Below are 13,960 nucleotides of genomic sequence, written 5' to 3'. Positions count from 1 at the left end.
CACCTGGGCGGCGCTGCGGCGGCCGGGGGGCCCCCCGCCCCGCCCCCCCGGGCCCCGCGCGCCCCACTCACCGGCGCGCACGGCCCCGGCGGCCTCACCCCGCGCGGGGCGCCGCCGCCTCTGCCGCAGCCCGGCCGGGCCGCGGGGCGCAGGGGACTCCGCGCCGCTGCCGCCGCCGCCGCCGCCGCTGCATCCCCCGGCGAGTGCTGCCGCCGCTCCTCCTCCCCTCCCTCCGCCTCCTCCCGCCTCTCCGCCCCCCCCCCCCGGCTCCGCCGCCGCCGCCGCCCCCACCCCGGCCCCCGCCCCGGCGCACCGCCCTCGCCAAAGTCCGGCTCCGCGCCGCGCCCGGGCCGCTCTCACATCGCCCCAGCCCGGCCGGCCGCGCTGCCCGAGCCAGCCCTTTGGCACACGGCGCGGCCCGGCTCCCCGCCCGCCGGCCTCCGAGCGGGGAAGGCGAGCGCGCGCCGGGGCGGGGGGCGCCAGACCCGGAGCCGCGGGCGGCGGGGGCCCGGGGCCGGTGGGGTGGGGGGGAACCCGCCGCGGCGCCCTCCCCGCGCCCCCCGCGCCCCAGCGCTTTACCTCCGGCTCGATGGACGCGCGGCCGGGCCGGCCCGGTCCTTGTTCCCCCGGCGCGCGCGGCCCTGGCCCCGAAGTCCGGCCCCGGACGGGGCAGCGGCGGAGAGCGGGGGTCCGCGCGGCTCTCGGCTTCCCGATGCCTCGGGACCCGGCTGGCCGCGCTCCCGGCGCCGAGCGCGCACCCTCGCCGGGACACAGACGCACACTCGCTCCCGCTCGCCCTCGGCGGAGAGTTGAAACAGCTGTGGGATTCGCCCAGGAGCTGGAAATGAGGGAGGGACGCGAGCCAGAGCCGTGCGTGCGTGCGTGTGTGTGTGTGTGTGTGTGTGTGTGTGTGTAAGAGACACAAACGGGGGGGGGCATCGCTAATAAATCAAACACCGCAATAAAGTGAGGAGGGCCATTGATCAGGTCCCCTTGGCTGGAAACGAAGAGTATCCTTCCTTCCTCTCCGCTTTTTCTCCTCCCTCGGAGCTGGAAGGAGCCAGTGTTGCGCGGGGCGTGCGACAGCCCCGGCCGGGCGCTCCCCTCGTAATGACACGTTAATAAATGTTTTCTTTTATCTGCTCTCACAAGGGCTCGCCCCGGTCTGCAAACACCCGACCGCCTTTGCTGAAAGCGCGGCGCTCGCCTCTCACCACACGCATCTGCCTTTGGAGATGCCGGCTGCAGCCCGAGCCCCCAGCTAGAGCGCAGGGTGAACTGCCCCCGCGCCCAGGAACCCTCCCGAGATCCTAACTTGAACTCAAGCGAAAATAGCTGCCGTTGCCCAGAAATGATCCGGGAATAGGAAAGAAAGGAGAAACCCGCTTTCTCCTCCGAAAGGGGAGGAATTCGACTCAAGGTGGTGCTGTCCACCGCGGTTTCCACTGTCCCCAGCGCCACAGCAGAGGCCTGAGGGGGACCCGGGCTGATGGGGTTGGGCAAAGAGCGGGCAGAGAATCAACCAGTAGCTGCAGGAACGCCGCAGAGTTGCTAAGGGGAGGCAGACCTTGCTGCAGATATGTGCCCTTAGGTAGGCAACGGTGACTTGTTGAAACCTAATGGTCTTACAAGGGAGGTGTTAGGCCCATTCTACAGACGTGGAAACCAAGTCACAGGGAGGTTAAGTAACCGGCCCAAGGTCACACACTTGCTAAGGGGTGCACCCAGCATTGGAATCCGGGAAGCTTGGCTCCAGAGTTCTGCTAAGTCCGAGACCCCTTTTCACTGGAACAGCTCCTTTCTCTGACTTAGTCTTCCTTCGCGCAAGTTGGCTTGTCACATTTAGTAAATAAAGACAAGGTGTGCTAAACTAGTCTTTGTTTATTTGAGATGCAAATCGGGTGTCCTAACCCGGCTGGGAAGCACGCAAGTCCCCCACCGTCTTCTCCCTTCACCACCCCCAGATGGATCTATAGTCCAAATAAATCAGGGGCACCCGGCTGGCTCAGTTGACTGAGCCACGGACTCTTGATTTCGGCTGTGCGCACGGTGGAGAGCTCAAGCCCCACGTGGGGATCTGTGGGGAGTGTGGAGCCTGCTTGGGATTTTCCCTCTCTCTCCCTCTCTCTCTGGCCCTACCCCGCTCGCGCTTGCTCACTCTCTCCCCAAATCAATCAATCAATAGACATTTAAAGTAATTTAACTTAATCAGGAAAATCGGGAACCTCTTTTCCTGAATCAGATTCCTGCCTCACGTTTGGCACCCCTGAGGTTGCTGACCTCCTGCCCGTCTTCAGGACGTCAGGCTCGCGTCTTCACCCTCGGGGAGCAAAAAATAACGGGGACCCTCTTCCCCTCTGTCTCATCTCCGCGGCAGGAAGGACGGACACGTTTCCTGCAGAACTTCTAGTACGGTGCTGTCTGGTAGAAGGATAAAGCAGGCCGTGGTTGGAGTTGAGAATTTTCTGGTAGCTGCATTACAAAGCAACACGGAACAGGTGAAGTTAGTTTTGGTAATACGTTCAGCATAGTCTACCCAGAACATCTCTTCAACATGCGATCGATATAAGAACTATTAATGAGCTATTTCACGTTCTTTTTTCCTACCAAGTCTTTGGCGTCTGGTGCGTGTTTTACACGTCCACCATCTCACAATTTGGACTGGCCACGTGGGGCTGGGATTCCCACAGGGAGTATAGTTCTAGTAGGTTCCGTGGTCCACTGCTGAATGTTTCCACCAGCTTATCTTATGTAATCCTTGCTACCAATTTTTCAAGAAAACTTATGCTCACAAAGGTCAAGTGTTGTGCCCAAGGTCACAAAGTTGGCAAAGTGGGATTTTAACTCATTTGAGACTGTGCCTGACTTTGGGACACGTATCTCTTGCGACAGTAATTTTCTACCTGGGTCCTCAGAGCCCCCTGGGGTGCCTCCGGGGCTGGCGGTGGGGAGGGAGGTGAGATCTGCCTTCACCTGCTTTTTATGCTGGAGAATATTTCAAAGGTGGGGAGATTTCTACCACAAGTACACTGCCTTCCTTTAGGCCTCAAGTTCACGAACACAGGTCTCCTTTCCCTAGAGGGGTCCTGCCCACAATTTTCTCCTCACCAGGAAACCCCACGCGTGGAGGGGCAGCTCACAATCCCTTACATGGGGCTGTAGGCAGGGCTCAGATGACATCATCTGGTTATCGCTTTTGGATATTTATTCTTTCTGTTGCTGTCATAGGCTGAACATGGTGTCATCTGTGTTTTGCCCCTTATTTTTCCTTAGGAAGGAGACGGATCTCATGTGTCAGTGCCTCTTTGTGTGTGTCTGTGTGCGCGTGTGCAAACACATGTGTGTGTGCTTACCATAGGCCCGTGCCACGGATCGGGTTTCAGGTGAGGCCCTCACCCACCAACTCAGACGCTGGCAGAGTCAAAGGGTCTGCAAAGCGCCCCCTGGCCACATCTCATTCCCATGATTCACAGCAAACTCCGTGGTCCTCGGGGGTCGGAGGCCTCAGCCTAAGTTTTCCAGCTTCCTTCCAGGCAGGAGGGGGACTCGGGCCACATTTGGGAGCTCGGTGTCTGCCTGGGAGACTTGGGAGGCCTCGGGCGCTCAGATGTCCCCCAGCCTGGAAAATCCCTCAGCCGCTGAGCCAGGGCCTGGGTGGGGCCTCAGTGTGATTCTCGGGATCCTCTGGCCTCCTGACTCCCCACCCCCTTGCTGGTTTCACCTCGAGGGGACCATTCTGTTGACACCCACACGCCTCCTCTCATCCTTCCGTGCGTTCCCTGGCGGCCCTCGGCGCAGATCGCCCGGCTGGTTCTATCCACCTTGCAAAGCCAGGATGCTGTTATTTCTGGAACTCCTCTACAACAATTAAAAAGAAAAAAAAAAAAAAAGAATCACTCCTGCTGTGTTGTTTTCACAGTCAAGAGGCTGAAACTCAATCTGACTGTCCCAGCACTTCTGGCTGCGTTTGGATTGGAGTAGATGCGGTTTTATGAGGTTGTAAAAGTCAAGCTTTTAACGTGTCTCAAGCAAATTGACGTGTGAAGGAAAAGCGTTAAAAGTAGAAACATGGCCACAGACGGGAGGGCCTGGGAATGCGAGCGGGCCACCGAACTGGGGCACGGGTGGCTTTCATCACCCGCACGAGTGCGGGACAAAGCAGAAGGAGGCTGCACAAGCACCCCCAGGGGCTGGGGATCCGACTTCTCAGCTCCTGAGTGGGGACAGTTTTGCACGGGTTTTAAAATACAAATCCCAGCGTCATCCATAACATTATCCATTTGTGGTTAATTCTGCTGAGTTTTCACTTAGACCCAAGCTGTCTTGTCGGTGGAAACGCGATTGCATTAGAGAAAAACTGTTTATATTTCTTGAGATCTTGTGATAATGAAAAACAGCACCATAAACCCCCATTAAGTCAGAAGAACATTAATTGTATCTCATGCTGCCTTCCTGGGCTGGCACGGTGACACAGACATACTTTACTTGAGCAAAACAGGGCTAATCTTTGCAACACGGTACCCATTCCCCCCTCCCCCCCTTAATTACACGTAATTGTATAGTCTAATTTATTCTAACGCCTAACGCCTAAAAGTGCACATTCATGAATCAAGGGTTAGATTGGGAGGTAGGAGAATTATAAATGGGTATAATTGCAGTCTCCTGGGGGCTGCTTATGAGTGATCTCAAAGAGCGGTGATGTTTATTCCGAACTTTTACCGGTGAAAGACGGTTGCACTGCCTCCAGTAAGGAACGCAGATAACAGTGACAATTTGTCTGGTCGCTTAACAATACACCGATCATTCTCTTTTGGATACGTAGGCAAGAAAAGATTAAATGCGTGAATTTCGTATAATTTGTGATGTGATAAAATGGGGCACCCCGGCATCAGTCCGCAGGTAATTGGGTATCAAAATGAGTAACACGGCCCCAGGAAGCACAGCTGCAGATCTGTGGACAAGGTGGAGCTCTGCCTTCTGTTTTTAGTATAAAAATCTCCAACCAAATTGTTGAAAGAGTCGGACAGTGGCTATGCTATACCTTCCTCCTGGAATCAACAGTTGTTAATGTTTGGCCACGTGTGCATTGTATCTAGCTGCACCATTTGAAAAAAGTCATGATCATTATGGCACATCACCCCTTGTAACCTGAGCGTGCACTTCCTAAGAATAAGCTGGTGCCCCAGGTGACCTCCCCTTCGTTATCACACCTAAGGAAATGAACAGCAATTCCATAATCATTCCCCAGATGATGCGAGATGGCTCACATTAACGGAGCCACAAGGGTGTCTTTCTCTTTGTTCCTTAAGCCTTTTCCTGCCCCAGGGCCTTTGCACTTGCTGTGCCCTCTCTCTGGTCTTGCTCTTTGTCATCATTCGCCTCTCAGTTCAGCTGTCACCTCCCTGAGAGTTCTCTCCTGTCTTACCCAAAGATGTTTCCTGGTCGCCTTCACTCTCTATCCTCCCTCCTTATTTTATTGCCTTCCTACAGCATGCCACTATATAAAATTCTGTTTTTATTCTGTGCCTGTGACCAGGGTCCCTTCAGCACCCCTCCCCCACCCCCGCCCCGCCTGCAGCCCACACTAGCTTCGGGGGAGCAGGGGCTGCGTCTGGGTTGTTTGCTATCGTAGGTCCAGTGCCTATAAGAGTGCCTAGTACACAGTTGGTGTTCTGTAGGTATTTGTGAAATGAGTGAACGAATATACCTGCGTGTGATGCTTTCAAACGGACGTGGTAAAGTGGAGAGATTGGGACCCCAGTGTTTAGAAGCAAAGCCACAGAGGTTCAAGGCTACCACTCCCCGGCCGTTTGTCACACTGATCTACCAAGTGGGGATAATGACCATAGTCCCCACTTCCTAGGGCTGTCGCGAGCTATTAACGAGTTTATACGCAGGGTGCTCAGAACAGTGCTGGCACATAACAACCAGCCTTCTTTGTGCACTTATAATTGATGTTAAGTCCGCTGGCCAGAGGCCTGTGATTATAAGCACCCTTGGCCATCCGCAGGCTCACACGGAAACAGTCTCCAAGCATAATGACCCAGGGAAAAGTTCTTGGAAGTGCTGATGTGGCCACACCGTTGGCCACATGCTGCCCTGCGCGAGAGGCCGGTCAGATCAACATTTGGCCTGGAAAAGGCTCTGGTTGTTTACAGCAGCCGTCTGAGCTGATGCGTCGGGCCCGTCGCTAAATATTTTTACTCTCGCCCCTGAGACCAGCCCTTGGAGGCTCACACGGGGGCCGAGGCACGGGAGCGTGGAGAGGAGGGGACAAAAGTAGCCCCCTCTCCCCGCTGGAGGAGAGTGAACTCAGCAGCACGAGCTCTGACTCAGCACGTTCCCTCTCACTGCCCTTGGGAGGTAGACTGTTACACATTTTACCCTATTAGTGGCCTGGACGTTAAAAAACAAAAAACTTCAGTGCTGGGTGTCCATTTGCAGGGGCATGTAGGTAAATATACATTTGTAAGCTAACATTGCAATAACATAGAAGTTAGGAATCAGGGAAAGGGTTGGAAATTTGGATGATAAAAATGGCATTGAACTGGAGATAAAATAAGGTAGTCTATCCAGGAGAGTATGTATGGACCACACAGATTTTTGCTTTTTTGAGGGAGAACTGGGATTGCTTTCAGGGTCCGTTTGTCCAGTTTAAAAAAAATGTTTATTGGGGCGCCTGGGTGGCTCAGTCGCTTAAGCGTCCGACTTCAGCTCAGGTCATGATCTCGCGGTTCATGAGTTCGAGCCCCGCGTCGGGCTCTGTGCTGACCGCTCAGAGCCTGGAGCCTGCTTCGGATTCTGTGTCTTCCTCTCTCTCTGCCCCTCCCCTGCTCGCAGTCTGTCTCTGAAAAATAAATAGAGACATTAAAAAAAACCGTTTATTTTTGAGAGAGAGAGAGAGAGAGAAAACACAAGGGGGGGGAGGGGCAGAAAAGGAGAGAGAATCCCCAAGCAGGCTCCGCACTGCCAGTGCGGAACCCCACGTAGGGCTTAAACTCACGAACTGTAAGACGATGACCTGAGCTGAAATCAAGAGCCTGACACTTAGCAGATTGAGCCACCCAGGCGTCCATGTGCCCAGCTTTTATAACAAGAACTCTCCTCTCCTATGGGGAAACTGGTCCCTCGTGGATTTCCTCCACCAGAGCCTCTAGTGACGTGGCTTCGGCTTCTTGTTCCGGATTTGGGCATGTGACTCAGACCGGCCAATCTGTGCATTCCATGCTCTGTCCGGTGATTGGTTCAGACATAGGTGTGCGATCTTTTTCGAGCCAATGGGGATAAACGGCCTATTTTCATTCACTCCATTGAGAGGAGCTTTCTTACTTCCGGCTTTGAACTGGGTGCTAATGGAGGCCACGTGTGGGCTTAGACCTGAGGCCGAAGGAGAGCTGTGGGGTAGATGGATTGCATTGCAATGTTAAGGTGGCACCCAAGATTCCTGCCCCTCTCGGATATATAGGCTCCGTAGAACCCTGTCCCCCTGGGTGTGGGCAGGACTGTGGATATGATGGATTTCACTCCCGTGATTGAGATAGAGGGGAGGGATTTTGAAGATGTGATTAAGGACCCCTATCAGTTGAACTTGAATGAATCGAAAGGGAGAAAATCCTGGGTGGGCTTGACCCATCAGGTGTAAATCCTGAAAAGGGACTGGGGTCTTCCCTGGAATCAGAGATGCTCCAGCTGGCCCTGAAAGGTCAAAATGCTGTCTTGTGACGAAGGCCACTTGGCAGGGTGTGGCCTTTCCGTGACAGACAGCAAACAGGCAGGGATCGTTTTCCTCTAACTAACAGGAACTGAAGTCTTCCACAGCCCGCAAGTGTGGAAGAGGAACCTGAATGTGAAATGACTTGCAGCTTCAAACATTTTTCACGAAGGCTGCTAAAGTCAGACCCTGATTTCAGCCTGCTGTGACCCTGAGCAGAGACCCAAGCTAACCCATAGCCTGATTTCTGACCCATGGGAACTGTGAGATAATAACCCCATATTGACCGAAGCTGCCAAGTTTGTGGTAATTTGTTATGCAGCAATAGAAAGCAAGTACATGTGTGGACACCTAGGTCAAGCTGTACCTGAAGCTGGCAAGAGAACACTTTCAATTATGTGAGCCAATAAATCCTCCCCTTCCTCCTCTTTATTCTTAAGACTGTTTTATAGCAGAGTCCCAAGACTGCATCTCACTGACCTGACTTATTTCACACACTTCTGCCTGAACCAGTCATTACGCCTGGGAACATAATACATGTACTGTGATTGGCCTTGTCTGGGTCGTGGGCCTGAGCTGGGAGCTATGTGCTCCTGTGATTTGTCATCATTTCACGGGCATCTTACACGCTGACCCTGCGGATACAGATTTCTGTCCGCAACCTCCGTATCATTTTTGATCCTCTCCTAGTCGTCGTAGGGGACTTGGGAGGCATCACGGCAGACTTTTAACATAAAGGGACAGGGTAAAGAGTTTAGGCTTTGTGGGTCACGTACAGCCTTGGTTCTATCTTCTTTCTCCTCCTCGTCCTTGTCCTCGTCCTCCTCCTCCTCTTTTCCCTCTTCTTCCCCTTTAAAAATGGGTTAAAAGCCATTCTCAGCCTGCAGGCCATACAAATACATGCCCAGGCAGGCCAGATTGGCCCACGGGCCACAGTTTCCAGAAACCTGGTTTGGGGCACAGCCTCTGGAGCCAGGTTTTGGGGCTCAAATCTAGTCCTCTGTCTCTTTAAAAAAAAATTTTTTTTTAATGTTTATTTTTGAGAGAAGGACAGAGTGTGAGCAGGGGAGGGGCAGGGGAGGGAGGGAGACACAGAATCCGAAGCAGGCTCCAGGCTCCGAGCTGTCAGCACAGACCTGGACACGGGGCTCGAGTTCACCAATCATGACATCATGACCTGAGCCAAGGTCGGACGGTTAACCAACTGAACCACCCAGGCACCTCTCCAGTTCCCTGCCTCTTACAAGCTGTGAGACTCTGGGCCGGGCACTTGACTTCTCTGAACCCTGATTTCCTTACCTGGGAAAAGGGGACGATGAGTCCCGACCCCATATTTTGGCTGTGGAATTGAATGAATTCATGTGCGTCTCCTTCAGGTGATGTTTGGCCCAAGATCTGGGCTATGTGTAATTATTCTTAAGGGTGATCACCAATCATCATTGTCTTCCCCAACCTTGCAATTTGGAACCAATTGAGCAACGGGCTTGAGGGCCTGTTAGGTGAAGATCAACACCGCAGCGCTTTCTCTGGTAGGACGGAGTGAGATGACATGACCCGTGGGCTTTCCCAGTTCCCATCCCCCCAGGCCCAGGAGCCCCTGGGGATCCTCCAGAAGGACACTTATGGAGACACCACCTTGTCACGCCTGCACACCTGGAGGGAGCCGAGCCTCAGACCTGTTTCTTAGAGGAGGCCCGGGGCCATAACAGAGGCACAGTTACTGCAGGAAGTGGAGAAGGGGGCCGCACCTGTCTCTGTATCGTCTGGTCCTGACAAGGTTCACTGGGTTCCCATTCTCAACGTGCTGGGTTGAATAGCGTCCCTCCGGAATTCCTGTCCATCCAGAACCTCGGAATGTGACCTTATTTGGAGAAAGGGTCTTCGCAGATGTAAATAGTTAAGATGAGGTCATTCTGGACAAGGGTGGGCCCAGTCCAATGATTGGTGTCCTTGTAAGAAGGGAAAACAGGGACATGGACAGACATAGGGAGGGAGGCCACATAAGGAGGGAGGCAGGGATGGGAGGGACGCAGCTAGAAGCCCAGAAATGCCAAGGCTCGTGGGCAACTACCAGAAGCTGGAAGAAGCATGGATGGATCCTCCCTGGAACTTTTGGGGGGAGCATGACTCTGCTGACACGTGGACTTCAGACTTCTGGCCCCAGAGCCCTGGAACAGAGTGGATTCCTGTTGTTTTAAGTCACCCAGGTTGTGGTGGTGGTTACGGTGGCCCCAGAAAGTGAATGGGGGGGGGGGTCACTCCTTCTCCCTCGGGGTGAGTGTGTGAATGATGGCAGTGGAATGAAATGTTTGGGGTCACGGTGACACCAGAGTGGGGGTCTTGGCCCAGACCCCAAACCAGAGATTCTGATTTAATGGGGGTAGCCATGGGCCTAGACATGAGTATTGTTTAAAGAACAACTTTAGTGGAACGCCTGAGCGGCTCAGTCAGTTAAGCATCTGACTTCAGCTCAGGTCATGATCTTGCGGTTCGTGGGTTCGAGCCCCGCGTCGGGCTCTGTGCTGACAGCTCGGAGCCTGGAGCCTGCTTCGGATTCTGTGTCTCCCTCTCTCTCTGCCCCTCCCCCACTCATGCTCTCTCTCTCTCTCTCTCTCTCTCTCTCCTAAAAATAAAAACATTAAAAAAAAAATGACAAGGTTAGTGAAGTATAATTTACATACCATAAAACTCACCCACTTTCAGTGGGTGATTTTAAAATTTCCCTAGTTGTGCAACCACCCCCATAATTCAGTTCTAGAACTTTCTCATCACCCCTCCTAATAAGATCCCTCATGGGCATGGGTCGTTTTAAAGCTCCTGAGGTGATTCTCACCTTCGGTGCCTGGTGGCTGGGCTGAGAGCCCAGCCCAGGGGTGGGGGCCTCAGGAAAGACAGGAAGGTGACGTAAGTTTACCCAGATGGTTCTGAGGCCCCCAGCTGACCCTGAGGTGTGTGTAGGTAAATGAAGAGAATATAAATAAGACCTCACAGGAGCAGTGGTTGTGGGGAGGGGAGGGATGGGGACCGAGGCCGGGTGGCTGAGACGGGTGGGCCAAAGCGAGGCCCAGGCCCAGAGAGGTCCGTCCAGGCTGCGGCTAGAGCTGGAGGGGGGTGGGTAAGGAGGGAGGGGCACACTCCCCATTTCCACCTGCGAAGAGAGGCCCGTGTGCACCCCTGGTCTACCCATCCTACCTCCTCTGGAACTTAGGAGGGGAGGGTGGGTTAGGGGAGCGGCGATGGTTGTGGGGGGAGCCTGCCTGCGTGACCCCTGGCCTGGCCTGGCCCAGAGCCAGGCCCCCCGGAGTCACTGCCCCCGGTGGGGTGAAGCAGCCTCCCCAGGGACACAGGCCGGGCCAACACAGACCAGAGTGAAGGGCCCCGGGCTTTTGCTGAGCCTGGAAGGACTGTCCGTCCTACTCAGTGTCCCCGGCTGGCCCCCTCTGGCACCCCCAACGTATCCACTTACCTTCCTTGCAGTGGGACCTGGCCTCACCCCACGGCTCTGTCCCAGGAAGTGGCTCCCGTCAGTCTCAGTGCCATCTCCTGCGTGGCTTTGGCAGCAGCTAGGTCTCCAGGCACCCAGGGCCATCCTCGTCCCGTGATTGCTCCTGGTGACTCATCCACTTGTGTTCACATCCGGTCGTCTGGGGCTCTGGCAGGTGCTGTGCCCATGAGGGCTGGGCTGCCAACCAAGACTGCAGCAGAGGCCTCTGCCATGAGCTGGATGTACTCTGGTCTGTGCCCTTCACCTTGGAGGGAGGACTCACCTTGGAGGGAGGACTCGGGAGCAGGAACCCCGAGTCAGAGTAGGTTACTGCCTCTGCCTGCGGGAACCAGGTTGCTCCTAGAGGACCGGCTTTGGCCAGTTAAAGCCAGAAAGGGATTTGATAAAAGATACTAAGTATCCTCGAATCTGTGGGAGGATCAGAATGCAGGCTTTGAAGCCAGGCGGCCAGAAAAGACTTCAGCCACACCACCCGGGCTGCTTTGGCAACACAACACCGCCCCCGTGTCTGTCCTGATGAAATCGGGCTTGGGCTCTGCAGGCTGAGCCGCGCTGAGCCCCAGGAAGAACCAAAAGCTTTGCCACAGCGTTTTCTAGAAGCTCAGATCGCTTGGACACAGCCGCCAGCACACCAAGCTTCGCCCTGAGTCCCTGTCTCACATGGGTGTCTCTCAAATGGGTGTCCAGGCAGAGCCTGGACCATGTGACCGCATCCCAGCTGCAAAGAAGGGCGGGAATTTGAGTTTCTGGAATTGGCTTGGGAAGGCGGGCCTCCTCGTGGGATGTTAGCATCGTGTCGAGAGAGGGAATGGAGCGGCCACAAACAAACAAAGGACAAATGCCTCTTGCACCTTCGGTGACCCAGAGTGGGGACGAGCCCTCCGTGTCTCCCATGTTACCCTCATCCTTCTAGTTAGGAATCAAGGAGCATCAGGGGGAGGGACGCGTCCAAGGTGGCGGGGAGCTCAGACGCCAGAACCTTCGAACCTTCCAGCTGCAGGACTAGATGGAGAGTGTCACACACCCCCAGCCGTCCAGATGCCCTGATGCTGGCCTGGGGCCCCAACCACAAGTGACCCCATTTTGTGTCACAGGATGGGCTGGGTGTTCCTGCTCACTCAGCCCTCTGACCGAAGCAGGAAGCGGTTCGTCTGTGAACAGCCAGATCACGTCAAGTTCACCCATGTGCTCGTGGTCAGAGGACTTGGGCTCTGGCGCAGCTTCCTGTTGCGCAGCCTCGGGCCTCATTCGCTCTCTCAGCCTCATCTGTGAAATGGGCGCCCGAGTCTCGCCCCACTTCCCTCCCTCCAGGACTGTCATCGGGATCAAAGGTGAATGGGAGTGCAGAGCGAAAGGATAACCTGTGTGGGAACGGCGCGCTTCCTCATCGGTCTCGTTCCCCGCCAGCAACCCGTGGATAAACGGAATCTGCACGCCTACTGGCAACCCGCATTCGCTCGGGTTCATAAGGAATCACGAGCTGGGCTACGGGAGCTCTCGGTGTCGTCCGCTGAGACAACACGGGGATTGAGGGCTTGTTTCTTTGCCTCGAATTGGGGACCGCACCCCATGGGCCATTAACAGACTATTGGGGACCGATGGCCGCAGTCTGTCTGCATCTGCCTGGGTGCACGCAGCAGCAAAGACCCCCAAACAAGGGTTGTTCCTGAGTTACCCCCCGGCAGCGTGCGGGTCCCGCAGGGCATTTCAGAGCAGGAAGCCAGGCGTCCCCTGGGGGGGAGAGACGTGGAGAGAGAAACCACACGGGCTGCTTTGGAGGAACCTGCTGGGGACCGGCTGGCCCGGCCTTGGAGTTGCTGCAAAGGCTCTTTGATCAGGGTTATCAGATCACAGAGCAGCCTCACACATCTTCGGGGAGATGCTCGTCGGTTCATTCATTTGACAGACCTTTCTAAAGTTGCCACTAAGTCTCAGTAACTCAGTCTCAGAGCCGAGGGCCTAGGGTGACTTTGATGACCCTTGCTTCCAAGGGCTTAGAGTCTGGTGGGTGAAAAAGAGGCATCAAGTGAGCTCAACAGATGCGGCAGAACATCTTGGTTCTTACCGACATAGACACTGCACTTTCTCTGGGTGGCCATGTGCCCCACTCAAGGGGTGGCTTAGGATCCTTTTAAGCCAGGCTTTCTCAAGGGTGGTCCTGGACCGGCAGCATTAGCATCACCTGGGAGCTTGTTAGAAATGCTGACTCGAGGGCCCACCCGGGCCGGCTGATCCTCACTGTGGGGGTGGGGCCAGCCATCTCTGCCTAGACGGCCCGCACCCCTACACGTGTGTGGGCGCAGGGCCAGTTCTTGCCCATGAGATGTAAGCAGGCATCTGCCGGGGACTTGGGGGAAATAGTTTTCTTCCTGCTAAAAAGGTAGAAGTCGTAGAAGGTAGCGCTTCTGCCTTGTGACCTCTTTCTGCTGTTCCAGAAGCCGCCACAGGTGCACAGGGGCCTGATGCCGGGGAGATGCATCATGTGGCCAGGAGGGGGGCGGCGTCCCCGACGGGCTGAGGGTGGCAGACAGGGAAGAGCCTGAACTGCCCAACCACTTGGGGACCTTGTATTAAGAAAACGGTAAAATGGGGCGCCTGGGTGGCTCGGTCGGTTAAGCGTCTGACTTCGGCTCAGGTCATGATCTCACGGTCCGTGAGTTCGAGCCCCGCATTGGGCTCTGTGCTGACATCTCGGAGCCTGGAGCTGCTTCAGATTCTGTGTCTCCCTCTCTCCCTGCCCCTCC

General features: G+C 55.3%; 1 protein-coding gene across 3 annotated transcripts in view; it reads right to left on the bottom strand.

The window, feature by feature from the left end:
• SULF2 (sulfatase 2) overlaps window positions 1-746 on the bottom strand; it is a 116,612-nt gene extending 115,866 nt beyond the window's left edge. The window contains exon 1 of one of the 3 annotated variants that reach the window (XM_045053515.1): window positions 580-746. The gene's annotated coding sequence lies outside the window, so the exon portion shown is untranslated. Of the gene's footprint in view, window positions 1-71; window positions 118-579 lie in introns of those variants that run through there. The other 2 variants (XM_023251149.2, XM_023251150.2) reach the window with 2 other exon arrangements.
• Between the last annotated feature and the right edge of the window lie 13,214 nt (window positions 747-13,960).

The sequence above is a fragment of the Felis catus genome, chromosome A3, assembly GCF_018350175.1.
Source record: "Felis catus isolate Fca126 chromosome A3, F.catus_Fca126_mat1.0, whole genome shotgun sequence".
NCBI classification, from domain to species: Eukaryota; Metazoa; Chordata; class Mammalia; order Carnivora; family Felidae; genus Felis; species Felis catus.
This window is presented reverse-complemented; position numbering and strand designations above follow the sequence as displayed.